This window comes from Camelus ferus, chromosome 8, assembly GCF_009834535.1.
Source record: "Camelus ferus isolate YT-003-E chromosome 8, BCGSAC_Cfer_1.0, whole genome shotgun sequence".
Taxonomy (NCBI): Eukaryota; Metazoa; Chordata; class Mammalia; order Artiodactyla; family Camelidae; genus Camelus; species Camelus ferus.
In genome coordinates, this window is record NC_045703.1 from 39,616,556 (window position 1) to 39,640,983 (window position 24,428).

A 24,428-nucleotide genomic window follows, 5' to 3' on the forward strand; every position below is an offset into this window, starting at 1 on the left:
TTGCTGAGACCATTGGCCTTTTCCCCTTAAGGATCTTCTTAGCTGTCTTATATATCTCCAAGTTTTCTCTAGATTTAACTGTAGTTCCAAGAGAGAAAGTGGAGAGATATCTCCAAGAGAGATAATTAGATCTTGTGTAGTAGCAACATCTTGCAAATTCTGCATCCAGTCTGGAAGTTCAGGAAGAACATAGTAGAACACCTGGTTATATTTACAGTGTTTTATTTTAAATTTCTGTTAATGTATTTAACATACATTATAATGATAACATAACATACAAGTTATATTAGTCATGAGTAGATTGATACTTACAATTTATAAAAATAAATGTTTCTAAATAGGAGATGTGTGCTCAGAACAAATTTTTTTGTTGTTGTTGGGGCATGCCACTGTTCTTGAAACCTTTTCAGGAATTACTTCTATTAGTAAAATTTTTGATAATTGATAATTCAAAGGATAAGTAGAAACTCTCTGTCTCTTAAACTTTAACATATTGGGGTTTAGCATATCCCACATAAATCTGAATTTTGATGTATGTGAGGAAGTCCGTTACATAAGTATATTTGAATGTAATGTAAGCTGCAAAGAAGTGGAGAGAGGAAAAAGAGCTATGTCACTCTTCTATTTCTTTCTTTCTTTTTTGGTTCTATTACACTGGGGAGAGATAGGTAGAAATTCTTAAAATAAAAATTTAATCATGGGAAAGCTATAAAAATATTTTTCTAAAAACATGTATTTTTAAAAACACCAATAACAATGTTTAGTTTTACCTAACTGTCTTTAAACTGGATTCCTGCTTGTAGTTTCTACTACATCTTTGCCAAGAGCCATATGCAAATGTTTGAAAAATTAAGACTACAAAAGTATGTTTCTTAATCTTTTTCTCTGAGGGCTGCATATATATATTACAAAAGTTTTGAAGCTTAATTTTTTTGATTTTGTTACTCCTTCCCATATGATCATTTTTTCATTAATTTTTCTCTTCCTCTTCTCAGTTCCTTATATTCAGCCTGAAAAAATAGGACTCATTTAAAGGGAAACAGTCTCGGATACCCAGTGAGAGGAACAGTGAAAACCAGTATAGGAAGCAGGGTAGAGAAACAAGGTTAAACGACGTCTGCTTTGGATTTTTAAATTCTTCCACGGTGATGAAGTATGCATTCAGGCAGCTCTGAGTCTGAAAAGCACCTCACACACCTTGACATTCAACAGATTTATTGCATCCCTCCTACCATGTGCGAGATGAATGAGTCACAATCTGTGCCTTCCAAAGGCTTAAAAAAACCTGTGTGAGGTGGAGGTGAGAAGGCATGCCTAGTCAGAGATTGATAATATAGGTGATGAGTTCAACAATAGAGATATACCAGAGTGTTTTAGAGCACAGAGGAAGGAACCTACCTAGTGTGAGGGGGCAAGGAAGGTTTCTGAGAAAGGGTTGCCCAAGTGAACCCTGAATGGATGAATATGTGTTAGCAAGGGGATGGAGAGGGCATTGAGGACAAAGAACCACAGCTGCTAGGGCAATATAAACAAGGCACAGGGGACCACTGGTAGAGTGTGACTGCAGAGCTTTAGGACTAGTGCAGTCTGGCATGGGTAAAAATGAGGGAGAGGTAGATTGGGGCCACCTCCTAGAGGGCACCATGCACCCTGTGATTGGACTTGGACTTGATCCTGCAGGGGATGGAAAGGCTGTGAAAAATTAGTTAATCATAAAATGCTCTTGAGTAGACTTGCTTTGAAATAATTCCACATAACATCTGTGTCAAGAACGGATTTTCAGGAAGCAAGAATGCATAGAAGAAAATCATTTAGGGTATTGTTGCAATAGTCTAGTAAGAGTGAATGGCAGGCTGAACTGGAGCAGTGAGAGTGTGATGGAGGGTGTTTGCAAAGCACACTGCTGTTGTCAGTGGCTAATGGAAATACCCATGGTTTATACCCCTATTATTTTTCACCCTTCTGGGGTCAGATGCCCAGCCCTGAAGTACAAGGCCCAATCTGTGAAGAGAAATTATACGAAAGTAGTTTATCTTTATTTCTAGGAGCAAGGTGGTTGGGCTGCTTTCCCATGGCTCCCATGTAGATACTGGGAATATTGGTACAATGCTTCAAGGTGCTTAAGAAAAATGTACAATTCTCCACAGTCATATTCCAGAAGTGCAGTGTGTTTCTACAACCTCCCAAAAGTACAGTCATGCCATATACTTTGTTATAGTCACTTTCTATGCCTACAAAGTTTTGCTGTAATGAACGGTGGTTTTTACGTGATGACTTTCTCAACTTGACATTAACCCCTAATAGCAATGATGCAGTAATTATTCATTTAATTTTGTAGCTGGCAATTCTGTGTACTGACACTTGTTATTTGAAATGAAGCCTTTTGACTTTAAAGAGAAAATTTTGTTGTAGAATTGGAGGTTCTGCTTTTCTCAAGAAAGTCAAGCAAGCCATGCATGGTGTTTACCAGTTTTAAGTTAAAAAGAAAGACACAGTGACTAAAATTTGATAATCTAACTGGACTTTCGCCTTTTCTGATTCTCAGTTTTGTTTTGTTTTGTTTTGTTTTAATTTACAGGAAAAAAGGTTTATCAGCATTTCTTCCTGAACCTGCCTTAGAAATAACAGCATATTTTAATCAGAGATTTGTAAGTATCATTTTCTTCTTTATTTAGGAAATTAGATACTGATTTTGTGGAAGAGATTACTTCTTCAGTAAAACACTTGACAGGATACAAGTATGCAATCTGAGTTGGCGTGCAAAATTTGAGTGAGAGTAAAACACACACAAAAATCACCCTTCAGAAAACAAAGCAAAGAAACCAAATCCTCAACCAGGAAATCTTCACCAAATTTATCTACAGCTAGCGAATGCTGGATTTATTTTTTGGCATTCTACTTTCTTGATGTCATCTTCTTTCCTTTTTCCCCTTTGTGAAAATACCTGTGTGTTCACATATTTTAGAAAATCTGTAACATCAATGGGAAGGAAGAGGAAGGTGAATAATTTGAATTCTGTTAAAAAGTTAGATGGCTTTGGACAATGTTGTATTTTCCATTAACGCTTTTAGTAAAGTTTTTAAAAAACCAAAACTAGATCTCATAATAGCTGTGGTCCATTCGGTTTCTTCATGTTTATGAAATGCCTGTTATTGTGCTATACCCCAAAATGGTCAACTCAGGAAGAGGGAATCTGGGAGACCTCTCCTGTTTCAGTTTAGCAAGAGATCAAGACAAGCACAGCTTTTCACAAACAGGTATTTTATTAGATGAATGGAGAAGAATCAGTGAGGGAAGAATCAGTGGGGGAAGCTTTGTCCTAAAAATGTATCTGTTGTAATAGCATTTTATATTTTATTCTGCGAAAGACATTTCAAGTCTAATGTAGTCCTTATTCTAACAGTGAAGCAAAAAGTTGGCATACTGAGTTGAAGGGCACACAGTCCAGGGCCTGTGGTATCAAGACAGCTCAGTGAAGCAGAGTCAGGTGACTAAAGTCTGGAGCTGGGTGGGTTCCTCACCAGGTGGGTGAGACCTTGGACAGCATACTTCTGGGAGGCTTCTCAGCAGTAAATATTTGTGTTTGAAGGTTGTTGACTAGAACTGATGACTACCTTGGACCATTTTATGATTCTAGGACATCCCTGAAATATTGTTGTTTAGTGGTTAATAATCATTATATCTTGGCTAATCTATGCTTATTACAATGACATTCACATTTGTGAAGTAGCTAATAAAACCAGCCAACAGGAACTGAAACATGCTGCTAACTTGCTTCATCAGATAAGATCTCAGCAAATTGTTTAATTAAAAGGTTGTACTGAACTCGTAATTGCTGAGATCAATAGCAGTGTTGGCTGTTCTTTAGCTGTGTGACATTAGTTTTCAGTTCCAGTGTATTCACTTATGAATCTTTGGGGGAAGTTACCTGAACTCTACTGCTTCCATTTGTCAGTAAAATGAGGGTAGAAATGCTTATGTCACAGATTTGTTATGGGATTAAATGAAGTGATGAATTACAATATGAAGAATAATGATAAAATAGACCAATACTGCAATCATAATTCTCTCTTTACTATATTGTTTTGTCGACTTTGAGGTTTTGTCCACATAGTGATTTCATTTGTCAGCATATATAAGCTATGTACAAAATCACTGAAAGAATTTTGGCCACATTCCCAGGTATTTTTTTAACATGCATCTTAGATAATTCGCACAAAACTGATCTACAGGCTACCCTTTGAGAAACACTAATTTTCCTTTAAAAATGAGCCCCAAACTAATTGATCACCAAAGTCACATGAGAGCTTTGTGAAAAATACATATTCCTACAGTTCCATCTTGAAATTTTTGATTTGGCAGATCTGGGGCAAGGTGTTGGAACTTGTTTTCCAAAAGTTGCCTCACTGGTTTTGATATTTGCAAACCACTGCTTTACAGCCTTACCATGTCTCTTTTTTTTTTTTTCCCTCATAAAGTTTTTAGCTGTGCTTACTATATATGGATGAGGAGATATCCTTATTGAGACATCCTTCAGCTAGTCCAGATCAAGTTACAGGCATGAAAGGTTGAGGGTGCATGTCTGCATTTGCATGCATTAACCAGATTGACCATCTTCTTACTCTTGGTTGTGTAGCTGCTTTAAGTAAATCGAAGTGCTGAGCCCAGATATTAAAGAATCCCTGCAGGAGAAAGGACCGTGGGAGACCATTCTAGTTCAAACGTCTTACTTCACAGAGGAGGAAACTGAGATTTTCCCAAGGCCACAAGCAAGACTAGGACTAACACTTGGATTTCCACCCCCAGCTCCATCTCTCTTCCATCCCAATTGGCTGACTGTTCTGCCGTTTGAGGAACCTGCAACACCCATGAAACCAGCTTCTCCAGTGTTGGCCGGCAGGTGTAGAAAGTGCTCTGTGAGCCAGCTTTCCTGCTTACCTGTCCAGCTGTTTGAAAGGGAGAGCTTTTTCTTTCCTGACTCCAGTCTTCTGTCCTAATAAAAAGACGAAGGAAGGTCACTGAGGGACTGAAGGTACTCACTGGGAGAGTCAGCTCGTTCCAGCAGGGGCACTGTCTTCTCAGTCACCTTCTGGGTTCTTCTCAGCCAGAGCCATCTGTGCCTTTTCTCAAACACCATATCTCTTGATGGCAGAGCCATCATCTTTTTAGTCTGTACCATTCTTGTAACTTTCTTTGTCTTGGCATCTCTTACCTGACTTCAGTTGCTCTTATTTGGACACTGGTCGGCTCTGAAGTGCCATTACATTCAACAACTATTAAATACTACCACTCTCTCCCAAGAACAGTCTTACGTAGTCTTACATGGAAAATGAATCCAGCATGGTCCTAGTTTCAGAAGAGGTCACAGTATCACAGGGAGGGAGATTAGTATAAAAATGGTGCAGGAGTGCTTGAAAGTGTCACAGGAGCCACAGCTGCCACTTCTTAGGGGAATCTAAGGAGGCTTTTGGGAGGAGGTGACAGTAGTCTTGTTTTAAGTGCAAAAATTACAGCCCTCAGTATAAATTTGTAACATTTTGCAATGATGGGAAGAGAATGTTTCTAAGACTTAATGAGGAGAGCTAATGCAATTGAGATTAACAAGGCAAAGGTCCGCCTGATGGACAGAAAGGGACACTGTAACCTGTGGTGGAAGACCCGAGTCTCCTCCTCATGGTATCACCCCAACCTGTGTGACCTCGGCCAATGCAGTCAGATTCCCTAGGTCTCACTTGACTGCTCATTCAATTCATTCAAATAATGAAACTCATGTTATAGTTTGTCCTATATACTTGGGATACAGTCAGGTGGAACAAAAGTGCCTCCTCAACAAAGTGTTTTCTGAGCCAAGTTGTTGACCCAGTGAGGAGAAGCTTTGAAAGGAGGAGCTTCTGCCAGTGGCCTGAATAAATATGGGGGTGAAGGATGTGGGTGTGGGAGTTACAAGTCCTGAATGGGAAGCAGTTTCCTTTGGCTGCCGGACCAGAGGGGAGGAGGGAGGCGTGGCAAGAGGCGAGGCTGGGAAGTAGGCTGAGTACACATTGGGGAGGGTGCGTTAGTCATGCTGAGGAGCTGGGTGACGTTTTCTTGGCATAAAGGGAGTAGTCAGAGAACTGAGATAGTCATATTTGCATGGCTAGTGTAGAGGACGGACTAGAGGCCCACAAAACTGAGGCCGGATAACGAATGGCGGGTATCATCTAATCTAGAGAGGCCGATGCCCTTAAACAGGTAGCGACGGGGGGTGAGCAGAGCAGGTGGTGCGTTGGTTGAAGAGCCCTTTAGAGAATAGCGTTGATGTGACTTGATGCTCACGGAGGGTGAGGGAAAAGGACGCCTGCTGGGTTTCTGACTTGTGCAACTGGGTGGATTATAGTGCTGTTCACTGCGAAAGAAACCCAGGAGGAGGAGCAAGTTCCAACAGGAAGATGACGATCTCTAACGTGAGGGGATGAGCCCCGCTGCTCTGTCCTGGGGCTCTTCAGTGTGAACTGGCCCTCCACATGCTGAGAATACCACACACACTGTCCCACTTAATCTTTATAACTGTGGGAGGTATTATGTGCATTCAAAAGATGTAGGAGCTGAGGCTCGGAGAGCTGACTGCCTCACATAACATGCCTCCGCTAATAAGTAGTGGAGCCAAAAGTTCAGACCAGAATGCTAAAGCGGGTGTATTTCATCCTAAAGCACACGTACCTTCTGTTATATCACTCTGCTTTCCTTTTAGCTCTGACGCATTTAATTCTGTGAAAATAGGTCACTTGTAGAACACAATCAACTTTAGACTTTATGGATGGTTAAATCAAAGGCATAAACTCTACCTTCTAATTTATCATTATCTCTTCTTCGGAAAACTGCAGCTGCCTCGAAACTCATCTCTTGAATCCACTCTTCTTTTCCAATCTATTTCATTTGCTGCAGCCAGAGTAATCTTTTTAATGTTCAGTTTTGATCGTCACACTATTGCTTAAAAGACTTCAATACCTTCCCAGTGCTATTAGGATAGTCAGCCGAATCCTTAACAGGCGTCAGTGATGCAGCCCCTGTTAATTGAGCTACTCTGTCTTGTGCCATTTCCCACCTTCTTCTCTGTGTTTGGACCACACTGGTTCCTCCAGTTCCTGGAATGTGCTGTGCTCTTCTCTGCTGGGAATACTCTCCTTTTACCTGTATACCAGCTGCTCCTTTTCTCCATCTCTCAGTTCGTGTTGTCAATGCGTCAGGTCCTGATACACTCACTTAAGCCCTCATTACTTTTCATCTGAGAATCACTGCAGTTTGTATTCGTACACAAATTTGTGTTGATTATTTTTTTCTCACCCATTAGGTTCCATGAAAGTAGTTATATAACTCTTTTGCCAGGCATATCATTGGCACTCAGTATATATTTTCCAAGTTAACTAATACATTTATAAATGAATAAACATGATTCTGAATTAGCTACTTTATAGTTGATTGTGTATTTGGTACGTTACTATTTAAAATTGAAAAAGAACTTTTTTTTTCTGCAAAATAAACTGAGCTTCAGTCATATACAATATTGTTTTTTAATACCTCGATGATATAGTGTTTCCCCTGGTATTATATTGTAATTGGTTTTTCCCTTTCTGAAGTCAATTTTTCTTTGCTTGGTAAATGAAGCTATTTCCAACAGCATAGGGGTAATTACTAAACTGACATTTTTTTGGATTATACCAATTAAACCAGGGCAATTAAAACTTGGAAATGGCAACTATAAAAGAACAATATGTCATCATTGTGTTCCAATAAAGGTTGGAAATGTATTATAATTTGTTTTTAAACGTCACATCTTTATTGCACTTGCTAATTAAATGAGATTTTCCATCCTAGCCTTGCTGAAAATAATTTAGAATTTTCAGGAGTGATATCTTATTTTTTCCCCCTCAAGAACAATTCTCTGCCATGTGACTAGCATAGTCTAACAAATGAGGCTTGGATAAAGCCTGGGGAAGGATGCAGTTAATGTGTCAGCCCACAGCCCTTAAGTGGAGGTGGGCTGTCAGTGCTCAAAATAGGCTCCCAGGACTCTGGGATGAATAAATGATTGGACTGTGGGACAGAATCTAGTGAGAGAGATTTTTGCATTCTATTCTACACATGCATTGCTGAGACCCCCTGGAATTGCCTACTGAAATTTGACAATCATAGTTATCTAGCCTTTCAAACTCAGAGAGCTAACTGAGGGGCTTGGATTAGATGAGGGTTAAACAATTTTTTTTTTCTTTAGCTTGAATAGCCTAGAATTCCACAGGAAAGAGGAGGGGAATTAAAAGTAGGTGGAGGAAGGCTGACATGTTAACCATTCAAGTTATGACTGTTACAGGAGACAGAGTACTGGCCACAAGGACTTGATTTTTGGTACAGTCCAGTATTTGCCAACAGGGGATCCTGATCTCCTAGAATTCTACAGAATTATTGGAGGGATCCACAAAATAAATACTGTCACATACCATGTAGACTACCATTTTTCAAATGTATATAGGTTATTGTTATAAAAATAAGAGTTAATTTCTTTAAAATGTCTATTTCATAGTACCTTTTCAACTATTTTATATTTTCTCAATCAACAGATACCTAGAAAATGTAAGTTTTTCACCCTTGAGGAGTCATCTTGGCATTAAACCTCAATAAACATGGTCATAGCACTCATACTATAGGATGTACAGTCTTTTTCTGTTTATTTACCCCACACCTAGTATTTCTGAGACCCTTCAAATTCTCTGAGTCTCTCCTGGGTGCTTGCTACTTGTCACTCTTTCTGGCCTGAAGCTCTGGTCTCCCTGCTCACCCTTTCTGCCGTCTCCTAAAGCTTTTGATGCTGCTGCATCTCTCTCTAGTCTGTGTCACCTTAGCTGGTCCTCAGGGTACGCCCTTTGCTGCCTACAGCAGAGATAGCACTAAGATGGTTATAGTGCGTAGTAAATGTTACCGAAGACTTGAAGATAATATGAAAGAATTATAGTGCAGAAAAGGGAAACCTAGAATTAGATACTCAACACCATGACTACAAGAGTCCATTAATTGTGCCCACTCGCAGGGCTCCCCCCCTGCGAGTGGGCACAATTGGGTTGACTTTCGCCTTAGTGTCCTGCCCACTTCCACAGGCATGATTACTGCAATCTTGTTCTGCCTCCCTGGAACCTAGGCTGGAATCCCTCTCCCTACACATAGAGAAATCAGTATATGTTATGATTGTTATATTTTGGCAGTTATGCAATTCATACCCCAATGAATACAACATTTAAATTGCAGTAGTAAGTAATTAGTGTTACTAGTGTTATTGTCTGAATCTCATCATTCCAAAGTGGAATTCTTATGTAACTAAGCCTCCTTCTGGTACAGGAAAAAGAATGTGGGGAGAGAGGATGGCTGTGTCCCAGGTCTCAGTTGAGTTCCTAGGACACGCCCTGCCAAGTGTGGGTCCTTGGCTTCACACAGGAAAGAATTCAAGAGCGAGCCACAGTCGAGTAAAGACAGATTTATTCAGAGAGCTACATACTCCATAGACAAGAGTGCAGGCTGTTTTAGAAGGCAAGAGAAAGGCCACAAGGTGCGAGATTGGGTGCTCAATTTTAAAGTAAAAGTAGTTACACACACACTCCATAGACAAAGTGTGGGCTGTCTCGGAAGGCTAGGGAGTGAGAGGCATGAGGCATGGGGATGAGTGTTTAAAGTAAAAATAGTTACACACTCCATAGACAGAGTGCAGGCCATCTCACTCAGAAGGGAGAGCAGACACGAGGCACGGTGTTGTTAGTTTTTATGGGCTTGATAACTTCTTATGCTAACATGTGGGAGGATTATTCCAACTACCTTTGGGAAGGGACTGGGATTCCCAGGATTTGGGCCACCTCCCACTTTTTGACCTTTTACTGTCAGCCTTGAAGCTGTCATGGCCCCTGTGGGTGTGCCATTTACCATGCTAATATATTACAATGAGCATATAATGAAGCTCAAGGTCTACTAGAAGTCAAATCTCCTGCCATCTTGGGCCTCAAGGTCTACTGGGAGTTGAATCTCCACCATCTTAGTGTTAATTTCTGTGTCATTCCTTGAATGGCTGTGCCCTACCCCCTTCCTTCCTGTCTCACTTCCACCCTAACAATCTATTTCCCATCAAGAGGACTTTCCAACCCAAGAAGTGAATTTTTTTTTTTTTATAAAGCCTTAGGAGAACACAGATTGACTGCTAAGCAAGGCTCAAGGTCAAGATGTGGACATGTATTGCCCTAGTAGACTTTACAATCAGAAACTTGCCCTTGAGCACATGAAGACCTGACCCTCATAGAGCAGGATAGCAGAAGGTCTACGTTTGTCTCCCACATACCCCTTAAAGGCTGGTCCTTTTCCCTTACAAATTACACCCACTGTATCTACTAGTGATCTGATGTTAAAAAGTAGTTTTTATCCTTAAAAGAATTAGAAACTATCATTATTGTGGGTGAAGTACTGTCCATATGTCCAATGTTGTGATGTCTAAACCCGATTCTGAAATTAACAGGATCTCCATCATACCAGCAATCTGGTTTCTGCCTCATCTTTGAAATCAAGGTTGCTTTTTCATTTGTTTGTTTAATATTTGTTTATTAATTTGCTGATGACCAAATTCCTTTAACCCTTAACTCTCAGATATCTCCAAGTTACTTATACATTGTCAATTTTTTTGTGTTTCTCTTGACAGTCTTTACTAGCATTGATTACTTTAACTTTGCATCAATTCCATTAAATTGTAAAATAGGTAAAAGAAAGTGGATTAGATATGCTTCAGTCAAGGTCAGACAGACATTTGAGTCTTGTGCAAAATGTTACATTTCAGGTTTTAAAATTAGGGTATTGAAATATTCCTCTAAATTCTTAAATGCCAAAAACACACTTATTAATCTTCACCCAGCTACCAAACTTCACAGGTCATTATAAATGTGTTATGAGAAGTTAGTCACTTGCCCCCAGTTATAGATGGTAACAAAATTAGGAAATGAATCATATGTTTCCATACTACCCTTAATTTTAAAAATGGAAGTTACAACTGAAATAAATTAAAGGTAGAGAGTGTGCCAGAGTGCAGCTCATATTTAAAAGCTGCAGTTTTAAAAAGACTAAAAATGCTCTTTACAGTTATAATTACCACTATGTACATGAAAAACAGAGATGAGAATGACTCAACATACGCTTTTCAGATAAATCTGGAGGCAGGTTATGGAAAGGATTCAAAGAAAGAAAAGATTCTCAGGCTCAGAAGAGTGTACTGCATGCATAAATGCAGCAGCAAAATGGCCAACACTGGGCCTCGGGTGGACAAATGCTTATGGACAAAAAAAAAATAGCAAAAATATTCTGCTCGGACTGGACTAGCTTATCTTAAAAAAAAAGTACATCAAAGAAACATGGTGTTTCAGACTACAGAAAGCCTTCAATTTAAAATGTACTGGGAAGCAGGTTTTGAATTTTAATCTTGGAAATTAAAATACTATAAAATGTAAAGAATATTCAAGTTTACAGAAGATAGGCACTTCCACTCTCCGTCCATGCTTCATAGAGGATCTGCTGGGGAAAGCGACATACACAAGTAGTTGTAAAAACAGACAAACAAAAAAATCCCCAAACTCGTGAGCACGTGTATTGCTTTCATTCTTTCCACACCTATGATGGGGGTTTCTGAAAATGCCAGAGGGCTTCTTTCTTTGTCCCCTATGACCTATGTTTACATACATTTGTCACTGTCCTGCAGCCCCCATTGTGCAAGGCTTTGAGATTTTCAGAAACCTCTGTACTCTAGGGTGGAGTATGTAGCTTGGGATTTAAGAGCTAACTCCTCTGAGACTGAAAAACCCAGGGACAGTTTTCCCGGTGACACAAGAATAACGTGAACCAGAGCGCTCATAATTTAAATGAAACAAGAGCCATCATAAACATACCAATTTGATTTTTCTCTAGGCTCACACTTTTCAGTACAAGTGAAAAATGTTTTCAGTAAAATTTATCCACCTAGTTCTGAAATTTTTAGTAAAATTTATCCTCCAAATTTTGAGGTTATTGAACAAATACACCTAGTCCGTAGGTCTTACAAGTGAAACAAGTTGTCTTTTAAAAGCTTATAAATCAATTATACAGGAGGGATAAATTGGGAGATATGGATTAACATATACACACTACTGTATATAAAATAGATAAACAACAAGGACCTACTGTATAGCACAGGGAAATATTTTCAATATTTTATGATAGCCTCTAATAGAAAATAACCTGAAAAAGAATATATATGTAGTGTAATTGAATCATTTTGCCATATACCTGAAACTAATACAACGTTGAAATCAACTATACTTCAATGAAGAAACAAAAACAAAAACAAAAAACCCAAAACCCAAAAAACTTTTTTAAAAGCACTGTTCACAAGGCTTATCTGATTCTTGATCAGTTTTGCTCACACACACACACACACACACAAAGCTTATAAGTGAATTAGTGTATGCTTTAATTACTACTTTCTCCCTTCATTCTTGGCTATTTTTGATAGATGATTAGAAAGTTTAGGAGGGTTTAAGTGTGTAAGGTAAGTGGAATCAAATAATAGAAAGAAAACTGTAAAAATGTAGATTCTCCTGCCTACACTGAAAATGAAAAATAAGAGGATATTTTAGTTATTGAGGAAACAATGCATGACAAGGAATAGGGAAACATTCTCAGAGAGGTTAAGGCATCTGCCCAATGTTATGCAGTTGGTGGCACCGAGAACACGGGTTTGACTCCAACATCCCCACCAACCTTAAAAATAGGCAGAAGATAAAATGTTGATAACTCAAGAAAGTCTTTCCCAAATACCTCTCCTTTTCCATTAGCTAATTTGTGGACATGCCACCATTAACAATTTGCTTTATGGGTCTAAGACTTTGTCTGGAGTTTTCCTTGTAGGAAGCGTAGAGCATACTTTTGTGAATGAATTAAATAAATATTTCCCAAAAGCTGGTTTGGGTCGGATGAAGAGGAAGAGGACACTGGAAGTTCTATGGCAGGAGTGGAGCCTAGGGAGGAGAACTGATGAAGGAAGATGGTGAAGGGTGCAAATCAGTCTGTCTGAGAGAGTCTACAGTTGATCAGAGGCTGGACATACTGTTATAGTGAAACTGTCCTCTAAAACGTGTTCTAAAGTGATCATGCAGTGTCTCCCTTACTTCATGGCCTTTATATGTCCATTCCCAGTATTTGTCCTATTAAAAACAGCTGTTTTACATTGCTCACATTTCAAAAGATTATTTCTGATTTTTTAAATTCAGAAGACTATAAGTGATGTCCTCTCCCCAAATGTTAGTTGAATTTTTAAATAAGATCTTCAATCTTCCCTTTTCTTAGTCCTTTTTTTTTTTTTTTTTACAATCTCTGATCCATCTTAGTCAATATCATCCAGACATTCTGGCCTCTCAAACTGACTCTCCAGTGTCAACAAGCTTTAGTGAACAATTCTTTCTGCTATTTTCAATGTATCAGCGTATTTCTCCTTCCTTTTCTCACACCTATTAGTGATGATCTTTGAAAAATTATAATTATACTAATTTTAGATTATTATAAACAGAGTCAGTTTTTTAGTGTTTTCTTCAGTGATGTTAATTATAATGGAGTTGGGGGAATTTTTCTGTACTAAAATTCATCTGCATCCTTAAATGAACATCAAAGGACAAACAACAAAAAATCTGACGTGAAAAAGATCAAAGTGGTAGGATGACTTGAAAGGTCTGTTTTGGTTGAGAAACACTCCCGGCTTAGGATTTAATGCAGCAATGCTTAAAATGCCAACACGGGGTAATTTATCAAATTCTATAACATAAGCCTCCCATCTGCACAGACAGGATCTGCAAATGATGTGGATTTCAGTCAGATCGATGTGAAGTTCATTTGAAAAGCACTCACTGAACACCTACTATCCAGTGTCCATACTTGGACCCTCTTTGTTCTTGCCTCCCAGGAGGTATGATCTTCTGGGGGTAAAACAAGTCACCCACATAGAATGTTTAGTGAACAACATATTAAACTGATGTAGTGGTGAACTTCAGGGTTGGTTATCAGAGTGGAAGGTGCAAGAGCCCAGGGGATGACTGATGGAGTCAAGGCCATCAGTATATGTCCCGATAAAGCAGGTCTGGACAGAGTTAGTTTTATAATTTATTTAATTTTTAACTTACTACAAGGAAATTTTAATAAGGCCTGAAATTAGATGAGATTTCCAAGACTATGTATATGCATTAGAAACCACCAGTAAATGGTCCATTCTTTTGAATGATGCATGTGATTAGACACTGAGGCAGCATCATTTATGGATTTTTTTTCCAGTGTAATATTAGAGAAAGATGGAGAAGAATCTGACCCAACTTTTACTCCAATTCAGTTATTCTCAAACTTACCTGATAGTAAGAATCTCCTAGGTGCTTCAATACAAATGGTGTCAAACATACAGAATCGGAGACTCTAGGGAAGGCACTGGGAGCCTATTGTTAACAGACTTCCCATGTGAATCTTCTGAACAGACAAGTTTGGGAAATACTGCTCTAGTTCATCTGGAATAAGATTAATTTTAGGTAAATAAGCTTTTTACCCACCCTTGTTTTCTCTCTGCCTCTATTTCTCCCTCTCTCCCCCATTAGGCTTAAAAAAAAAAAATTAAGAAAAGCTAAATTGCTTCAGACTCACTGTATTAGTCTCCAGGCTGGCAGAGGTGAGATACAGTTTTCCCAGGGGCCTCTTTTTTTTTTTTTTTAAATCTTCTCCTTTCCACAATTTAATCAACTGTTAAGGTGAAAAATCTAGTTCTTCTCTGTGCAGTGGCTCCTAACAGAGAGAGGAATTAATTTACACTGCCTGGTGTCAGGATGTAATGTGATTATGCTGGCAAAGATATAAAAAGAAAATACCCAAAGCTTCTGAAAAAAATTCAAAAGAGGTCACTATTAGAGCAGGTGGATGAAGCAAGGAGCTTGCTGGTTTAGTAGTTACTGAGCTAAAAGGATATTCAGTGTATATAGCTAGGGCAGCTTGGAGAAGGTCACCACACTGTAATTATAGCATTCCAGGGGAGAGTTCAGAATTTTACAGTAAAATGCATATTTATTTGTCTTACTGTATAATAGTGACTAAAAGATCTGGTAAATACAGTGCAGTCAAATGTCAGTTACCCCCAGGGAATCTAATGGTGGGTTTCCTTTGCTGCATTCTTTGGGAACTTCTCTACTTTATAATTGGAAAATGTCTTTACATAAATTGCGAACTTATTTTCATATTTTAACAGAAAGAACTACAAAGAAAACATGCACCAAAAAGACAACACAGTCAAAATTAAACCAAAAAAATCTTAGAATCCTTAAGTAAACATTTATATTTGACCGCTTACTATTTTTTAGTGACTTCTGCCAATTGTTGTGACATGGGAGATAATCTAGGAAGTAAAACTAGCACAACTGAAAATAATAATAATTAAATTACAGATACAGTTATACCGCCAGCAATAGGAATTTGCTTACATTTTATTCTGTGGAAGGATTTTAAGGCATCTGAATGTGTGTGTTCACAGATTATATAAGTATACTGTATATGTATATTATATACTAGTTAATGAGAAGTATAAAGAGAACAAAAAATGATTTTTATTCAAAGTTGTGCATATTATTTCAATCGTATGATCTCCACTTTTAAGATTCAAAGTTAAATTAAAGTTTTTATATCAGATGAATTGCTTGAACAATGTTTTGAGTTGGTTTAACACTGTGGAAAATATGTGGTTTGAGGAGAAAATTCTTGTTGAAGGGATTCATGCATATGGTAGACAGCATAGTAGGTGAATTTTAGATGAGTTCTGGATCTGTAATTTTATTACTTTCATTATTTTTATTCTGTTCTAATTCTAAATTTATAAGGGTCTGTGATTCAAGAAGGGAGGCAATGTAATGAAATAATTAAAAGTCCACATTTTGGAATTACACGTAACAGCACTTAAATCCTAATTTAGAGTGAGTTCCTAAAGTTTGGAAGATTCAATTTTAGTTGTATCATTTGAATTATGGAGATATTTCTCTCTCTCTCTCTGACACTTATTATAAAGATTAAATGAAATAATGTGTATTAGGCAATTTACTATCTTGCTAAGTAAGAACTCTATTTAAAGTGTAGCTGTTTTAAGTTTGTAGAGATGATAATTATTTTAATTATCAGCTAATACTTCTTTACTCCTTTACACTTCCTTTAATGCTTTATCTAAACACTATTCCCTATGGAATGGTAAACATTATCTAGAATAAAAGCTCACTTAACTTTTTGACTAGCTTTTTAAAATACAAAGAGCCATAGTCTTGAAGTCAATGTTATCTCTAGCAAATAACTTGACTTTTTTGAGAGAAAATCTTTTCTGAGCTGAGGCTAGAGAACTGAGAACAAATCTTAGAGTGGGAAAGGTGATGACACAGGAGTTCATTTTTATGTTTCTGGGAGGGAACTGAATCATTGACTAATTGATGGGAGAATTCAAGATGTGATGAGACAGTAGACAATGTATGAGTCTCTGGAATGGTGCCCAGGACCCCAGCTCACTGGATGGAGCGACAGGAGGATTAAACAATAGAAATTTGAATGGGGTTAGGAAATCCAAGTGTAGAAAGTACGAGGTCTTAATTCCTAAGGAAATTGAGCCTCTTAAGGAAGTTCCACATCTAGTATAACCTTAGAAAGACAGAACAGGCCAAATAGAGTTGTTAAATGAAGAAGCAGTGAGGATACAAACTGCTCACTCACTTCCTCTTATATAACAAGTTTTAACTCTTGAAGACTCTGTTTTAAGTTACCTTGAGTCATGTTAACTATTTTAACTGGGGGAAGGGGTGCTCATGTTGTGAAACCAGTTTGTAAGTGTCAAGGAATTTAATTTTAATTTATTTTTCACTGGATCAAAGTGTCCATCCCTACTATGGGATATTTTAGGACAATGAGTGCTATAACCATGGGGAATTTAAGCAAGACAAGAATTCTGATGATTAAGGTGAAGCATACCTGTTTGTCCTCTCCTTTATATTCAGTAACTCCCCTAAGTAAAGCCCCCATTATGGGGGATGTGATGGTTAAGTTTAGTTTTAACTCCAGGTATGACTATAATTTTAGCTCTAGTATTGGTCAAAGCCATAAAGCTTGCCAGTTGGTGAATTTCAGCAAATATTAAAGTTAATTCAAAATCTATGAGACACAAAAGCCAATCGACGTCCTTTCATCATTTGCTATATAAATGCATTCAGCAAATTTTGAATTTTGTATTGGGTCAAATTGTGGGCCTTTGTTTTAGTTGTTTTTTTCTTAGTGTCCTCCTCCCCATATCCAGGTTTCTTTCTTCCCTTATTTTGTTTATCTTATTATTGTTGTTGGTCACTGGATATACTCAGGGGTGGGGGGTGGTCCTCCCCACCCTGATCATATTTATAAGTTGTTTCATCCAGAGCCCCTCAAATTAGTATTATGAGGATTTGGGGTCTACCTCCCATCTGTTGTTGATTTATATGGTTTAAAGGTCCTAGGTTTGAATTAACCCCTTCATGGAGCCACAGGGTGCCATGAGTGTTTCCCTATAAGCCCAAGAATTAGGATCTTTGTTGCAATAGAGACACAGGCAGCTGAGTGGTGCAGGGGAAGAGTGCTGGGCCTACAACCCACACTTGATGGATCAAAACCATTCTCTGCCACGGCCCCTTTTCTATTGTGTAGGCTCCCTGTCTTGGCTCCCCCCACCAACTCTGTGCAAATTCCCTGGGAGTATCTTGAGTTTCTAGCCATGTAGAGTTGCAATTTTCAGCTTCTGTGTGCACAGTCACCTGTGATGCAGACGTTCTGGGTGTATGAGGAAAGGTTCAGGACCTTGGTGGCCTCCGTCATTGATGGCTACCTCTTCCTCCGGGGAATGTCAGTATCCCTGGGATAGGGTCCACATTTTGTCTGAGACGTGGATGGAGACCATAAGGCCCCTGATTATAACCTCAGCCTTGGTGCATTGGCTGCAGGGTTTGCACTGGGAGAGCAGTTGAGTACCAAATGCTCCTTCCTCCTCCCACCCTTTTTTTTTCATCAGCCCCTGGGCCACGGGCCATCATGGATGTGCACCTCAATAACCCTGAGGGTCAGGAGAGCACAAGCAACGGCGGCAAGGGAAGCAGCAGCACAAGAAGCCAGCAAGGTCGCTACCCTTGCACAAACAGCAACATCAGCGGGGATGCCGTGCTTAATTCTGTGTGGGGTGGTGGTCTCCTGACTTTCCACAGACCTCACAATAGGTCGTCTCTGGGCCTGTCCCAGAGGTGTGCAGTTACAGTGTCTGTGTAGGTTTGCAAGCGGCCAGTGACAGTGCCCAGGCTAGATGCAGTGGCCTAGCCTGACCTTGGTAAGCAGGACTGAAGCACTGACTGGATGTGGTGCTGTGCTTTCACTGCCTGCACAGGTGGGAGCCTCACAGACTACCTGCCAAACACAGGCTAAACCTGGCAGCCCCAGGTTATGCTAGGGTATAGTCAATTAACAGTTCTCATCCTGGAGACAGTGTTTTAGGGCCCAAAGAGAGAGCAGTGGCTGACAAACACAACAAAGTACCACACGGGACATAGTTTAGACCTGCCAGGAGTTATTGCTTCCATTCCAGGCAGCCTTCATCCTATCATGGAAGCAGATAAGTTTACCAAGAGCAGTTCATTAAAACTGACTGGGTGTCCTCGGTCATGGTTGGGCAGATCATGTGTTTCATGATACTGGTGGTTTTTAATTGCCTCCTGTTCACCCCACTGGTGAGGGAGAGATTCCCGTCCCGGGGGTATGGGGCTGGCTAAACACACAACACTTGGCACTGGACAGATGAGATCGACAGCAGATTATCAGTCACATATATGCACAGCCCAGGGAGAAGGACACTGTAGGCCAGGCAGAGCCTCGTGGGAACTGTACTCAGGAACAGAGTCAACAACCAAGGACGGGGAGAGGCAGACATTGTAGTAATGAGAGGGCGTGGTGCCTCCTGGTTCTCACAAGAGGATGTGGTGGACTTGTTTGAATAATTCCACAGACTGATACGGAACTACAAACTACCACTCAGGGGTAAGCAGGAACTGGGCCTTGTCCCCTTGAAAAGGAGGGTTGTTGGGCCAGTGTCCCTTACCCACGGGAGCGGAGTTGGGAGGGAAACCCATGATGGGGCCACTTGCAGCCCTCACAGTGTTACTAGCTGTCAGGGCAGCATGTAATACGGAGCCTTAGTTTTAGGCCTTACACCTCATGGAGAAATGAACCCTGTGGATGATTGTGAATTGGTTAGAAATTTACACCAGAGAATAATTTTAATGTGGAAGTGAATAATTTTACTTTGAATCACAAGACTATTTTCTGCTATGAAGGAAAAATAGGGATCTGTGGGTTAAAATAAGTTCTGTTCAGGAATAATGCAGGTACATTATTGCACATCTGTTTCTTTGTGACTGAATGAAATGAATATCTTGCTATTACTCGGAAAAGAGAAGATTGACACTTAGCCAGAACTTTCTTTTCTGATACTATGGGAGACTTAATGCTCTTAAAAAACCTTAGTACACAACATCCTGAAGTGTAAGATAAAATATTTTCAAAACTCTTTTTAAATGAGTGTTCATATTGCCAAATAAGTAGGAGAATACTTCATAAACCCAGAACAAGGAGAAACCACAAATCTAGGGGCAGGTGAGTGCTGTACCCAGAGGCTTCCCTGGGTTCCCTAGAGACTCACGACTTCTGCTTTCAAGAGTTGGGTTCTGGGGACAAGGAAAGAAACTTTGGACCCACTCAGGTCAGGAAATCAGATTGGGTCCCCTGCATAAGGTTTGGTCTGCTGAAGCGTGACGTGCTCAGTCACAGGTAATGTGACAAAACCCTAACCTTCAAAGGAAGACAGTAAGGATACTTGCCAGGCTTGGCCTTGCCTTGAATGTAAAACGTGAAAAGGGCTCTCCTGGTCATTTTATTACCAAAAGTGGAACCTCTTGCAGGTTGCAACTGTTTTCAGAAAAATTCCACGCTAAGAATTTAAAGCTAACCAATGTGATAGTGCCCCCTCTAGTAGAGGCAAATTCAGAGCCCATGAGGAAAATACTTTAACTCAGGTCTCAGGTAATTTTAAGGAAAATACTTAGAAAAAAAAAAAGTGAACTCACAATTAAAAATCATAAAGCATGCAAGGAAATAAGCCACCATGGGAGAGGTTCTACATAAATAATAAACAACAGGATCAAACTGTAGGGACTTCAGATATTGGAATTACTTACACAGCATTTTAAAAAATAGGCTTGGGGGGTGGGAAGGGGTAGACTGGGAGTTCGAAATTTGTAGATACTGACAGGCATATGTAGAATAGATAAACAAGATTATACTGTATAGCACAGGGAAATATATACAAGATCTTGTGGTAGCTCACAGCGAAAAAAAATGTGACAATGAATATATGTATGTTCATGTATAACAAAAATTGTGCTCTACACTGGAATTTGACACAACATTGTAAAATGACTATAACTCAATAAAAAATGTTAATAAAAAATAGGGTTAGTATATTTGAAAAGAATTAATGAGTATATTTAAATTGTGTGTGATTAAGGAATAAGATACTGTGATATAATGAAGCAGACTTAAAAATGAGCCAGGTTGTCTAGGAAATAAAAACTATGATAATTAGAAATTGAAATTTGATGTATAGCTTATGCAGCAGATCAGACACAGATGATAGAGATCAAGAGAGAGAGAGAGACAGAAACCCCAAGACCTGCAGTCAGCAAGCTGGAGACCCAGGAGCTAGCTGATGGTCTAGTTCTATCCCACGTCTGAAGTCCTGAGAAGCGGGAGAGCTGATAGTCTAAGTTCCAAGTTCCAAGTCTGAGACTGCAGGTGGGGGAAGACGACGGATGTCTGGATGTCTCAATGGGAGGGTCAGGCAGAGAGAGTATATTCTCTCATAGCCTTTTATCCTAGTCAGGGCTTCAAAGGATTAGCTTACATCTGGGGCGGGAGATCTGCTTCACTTAGTCTATTGATTCAAATGTTAATCTCATCTAGAAACACTCTCATAGGCACACCCAGAATAATGTTTAAGCAGATATCTGGGTGCCCTGTGGCCCAGTCAAGTTGACATGTAAAATTAACCATCACAACCAGCAAAAATGGCATAAAGTAGGATAGTATTGTGAAGTGCTTGTAGAAGGTAACTTCAGCCTAGAGTAGTATACCTTGCAAGAGATAAAGTAGATTTTTTCAGGCAAACAAAAACCAATAGTTCCCCCTGCAAAAATTCCTAAAGTCTGGCTTATATCTAGCATAAAGGGGAAATCTCCTTATCTCACAATTGCAAGTTATAAAAAAGATTGTGGAAATATAATGGTACTATGGATATATAGAAGAATGTAATTCTTAAGAGATACGTTAAATATGCTGAAATATTTAGATGTGAAAGTGTCATGTTATCAGCAACCTGCTTTCAAATGGTTGAACAAAAATTGTGTGTGTGTGTGTGTGTGTTTACAAACAGAGATTAAATATAGCAAACTGTTAACAATTATTGAAATCAAGTGGAGGTTATACTTTGTTCTTTCAACTTGTATGAAAATATTTAAATACAAAACTCATGGGAAGACTCTAACTTGAAGCTATTTGTTTAATAATCCTAGAATTTTATTGTATTCATATATAGTCGTATATTATTGTAAGAACCATTTTTTCCATGATTGACAATCTTCCCATTAATATTTAATTTTCTAGTGTTTCCTCTCTGTGATCCTCCAAGGCCACCAGCAATAGTAAAGCAAGTGGCCACATAAGTAGCCACACCCTTTTACACAAATCAACAGACCATATGTATATATGTGTCTATTTCTGGAATCTCTGTTTTATTCTGTTTTTCTACTTGTCTATCCTTGAAGAATACCACACTATCTTAATTAATTTTCGTATCTGATATAAATTATCGTACTTTATTAATGAATCTTCAGATACGACAGTATCCTACCTTTTTTCTTTTTTAAAAAAGAAACTATTTTTGGTCTGTTGCATTTACAGAGGCTTTTTGTAAACAGCTTATCACTCTTATTACAGTGGATTTACTTACAAAACTTCCCTTTTTGATAGACTTCTAGCAGTTCTCTTTCACATCAGTGTCAATTTTCAGACAATGCATCTTATACACACCTTGGTTACGTGACTTAGAAATTCTCGTGATTTCCCAGGGCTCACAGGAAGAAATACAATCTCCTCTATAATGGCATTCATTTTCACTGGGTTCTAGTTATGACCGTGGTCCAACTTATTTTTCCAACTCTATATGGCATAATACTCTATTATAGCGAGATGTTTCCTTTTCCTTTATTTGTAACTTGCCTTCTGCAGTCCTATCTTCATGATGTAGCTAAAGATATTTCTTTGGCTTGGTAAGCTTTTTCATTTTCTTCCTGTGATTCTCTCTCAAATATTAAGGCCTGATATGTGTCCTGCAGCTTCTGTGGAGTCTCTCTTCATTGCCCCCAAATTCCATAGCATTTCTACATTTTTATAGTATTTTTCATTTATACCGTTTATTTAATGTACTGACTTCTATTTTTACATTTCTTTGATATGCTTATATTTCATTTGCACATTAGGTCACAGATATTTTTGGGGGTGAAGGCCATGTATCATGCTTCTTTTGTGTATCCCCACTGTCTATCACGATATTTTTAGTCTTATTTGGAACTATTTACCCAGAATTCTGCACTGACGGAAGGATATGGTGGATGCTTAGTAATAGTTGATTGAATGAATACAGTCTTTGTGCAACAAATATTTGGTGAGGTGTAATAGAAGGAGCAAGGAGTGAGCTATTAGATAAAATGGTTCTGGACTTGCCTGTGTCACTTGCTCGCTGGGTTGCTTATACCAAACCCTTTTATTTCTATGATTGTCAGTTTCCTCACCTTTATAATGAAGACAGTAATGACTGCCCCACAGCACAGAACCACATGAGCTTATTTTCACTAAAGTGCTTTAAAACAGTGTGTGCTCAACATATATTTTTGCCATTTTTCATATTACAAAAATCTTCATTATAGAGTGTTTGGAAAACAATAAAGTTCAAAGAAAACGATAGAAATCATTTATAATAACACTACCAAGAAAGAATTACTGTTAAAATTTTGGTGTATTTCCCTTCCCATGTTTTTCTGTGCATATATATTTAAAATTATTATTATACATATATGTTATATATAGATTTTTGAACTGTTTAAATTTGCTGTGTTTGTTGAATATATTTTAGATACATTTTTCATGAGGTCATATTTTTTCTGATATAATATTAAATAAATATAGGAATAGAATTTTTTATTTTTATAAATTTTTTGTAAAAGTTAAATGCATCCGTATGAATAATTTTACTTATATCAACTTAATTATAACTTAATACCAAATACATAATTTGATGAACACAAATATTTCAATGATATGATTTTTCTTTCTGAAAGTCATTTGCTTTCTGAAGTCATTTGCTGTTTAGAAATTTCTTTTGTCTATATAAACCAAAAAAATCCTCAAAACAACTTTAAAATTTTGGCCACTATGATTTTGATTGAATTTTATGCTTGATGAAACTCTACAATGATTTCTTCTCCTGCAAAGAAAAATAAAATAATGAAGAGAACTTAGAAAACAATTCAGAGCTTGAAAAGTCTCAATCATTTCCTCTTTTTCCCAACTGGAAGGCAAAAGATGAAAATTAAATTCATTCAAAAAGGCTCTGAGACATCCCAAAGAATTTTTCTTTAAATTGGTGAAATAGAAGAAAAAGACATTGCTGGAACTTTTAAAGTTGTGTGCACTGATAAAAGCATCTTACCTATTTATTAACTTTATTTATTCAATTTAACTAAGGAAGGGTTTGTGAAAGATTTCAGTTCTTAGCCCTGTCCCTTACTTTTGCCATTGCATTTGGCGTTTAACTATGTGTATTTTACATAGTTGTATACACCATGAAATGTTAGCTTTCTAGAGGTTTTTCTTTTTTTTTTTTAATTTTTATTAAAAACTTAGAATTATCTTGGCCTGGAAAAGTTATATTTTTAAGATATAATAACATGATGTGTGTGGCCAGGGTGGGCCATGGGGAAGTGGGTGGGAGATTGTAAAAAAGTATTTTTAAATGCTCTTTTTTAAAACACCAAGTTTCTGGCAATGTCTCAGTGTTAATCTCTTTCTATCTTTATAGCTCACAACAGTAGAGGCTGTCTCTAGCATCACATCAACACCATAGTTTAACAGGATAATTGACATTCATAATGAAAATCTATTACAGTGCCTATAAATTAATATGACTGATATCTGAACAAATTTGATTTGTGTAGTTGTTAACCAAA

General features: G+C 38.2%; 1 protein-coding gene across 8 annotated transcripts in view; it reads left to right on the forward strand.

Annotated features, from left to right (window-relative positions):
• Window positions 1-24,428, forward strand: part of PKIB (cAMP-dependent protein kinase inhibitor beta) — a 98,104-nt gene that overhangs the window by 59,121 nt on the left and 14,555 nt on the right. For 4 of the 8 annotated variants that reach the window (XM_032484796.1, XM_032484799.1, XM_014563357.2 and 1 more), the window contains one exon: window positions 2,579-2,648. The exons of 2 other annotated variants lie outside the window; for them this stretch is intronic. The gene's annotated coding sequence lies outside the window, so the exon portion shown is untranslated. Of the gene's footprint in view, window positions 1-2,578; window positions 2,649-4,806; window positions 4,917-24,428 lie in introns of all 8 variants that reach the window. 2 more of the 8 variants (XM_032484798.1, XM_032484803.1) reach the window with 1 other exon arrangement.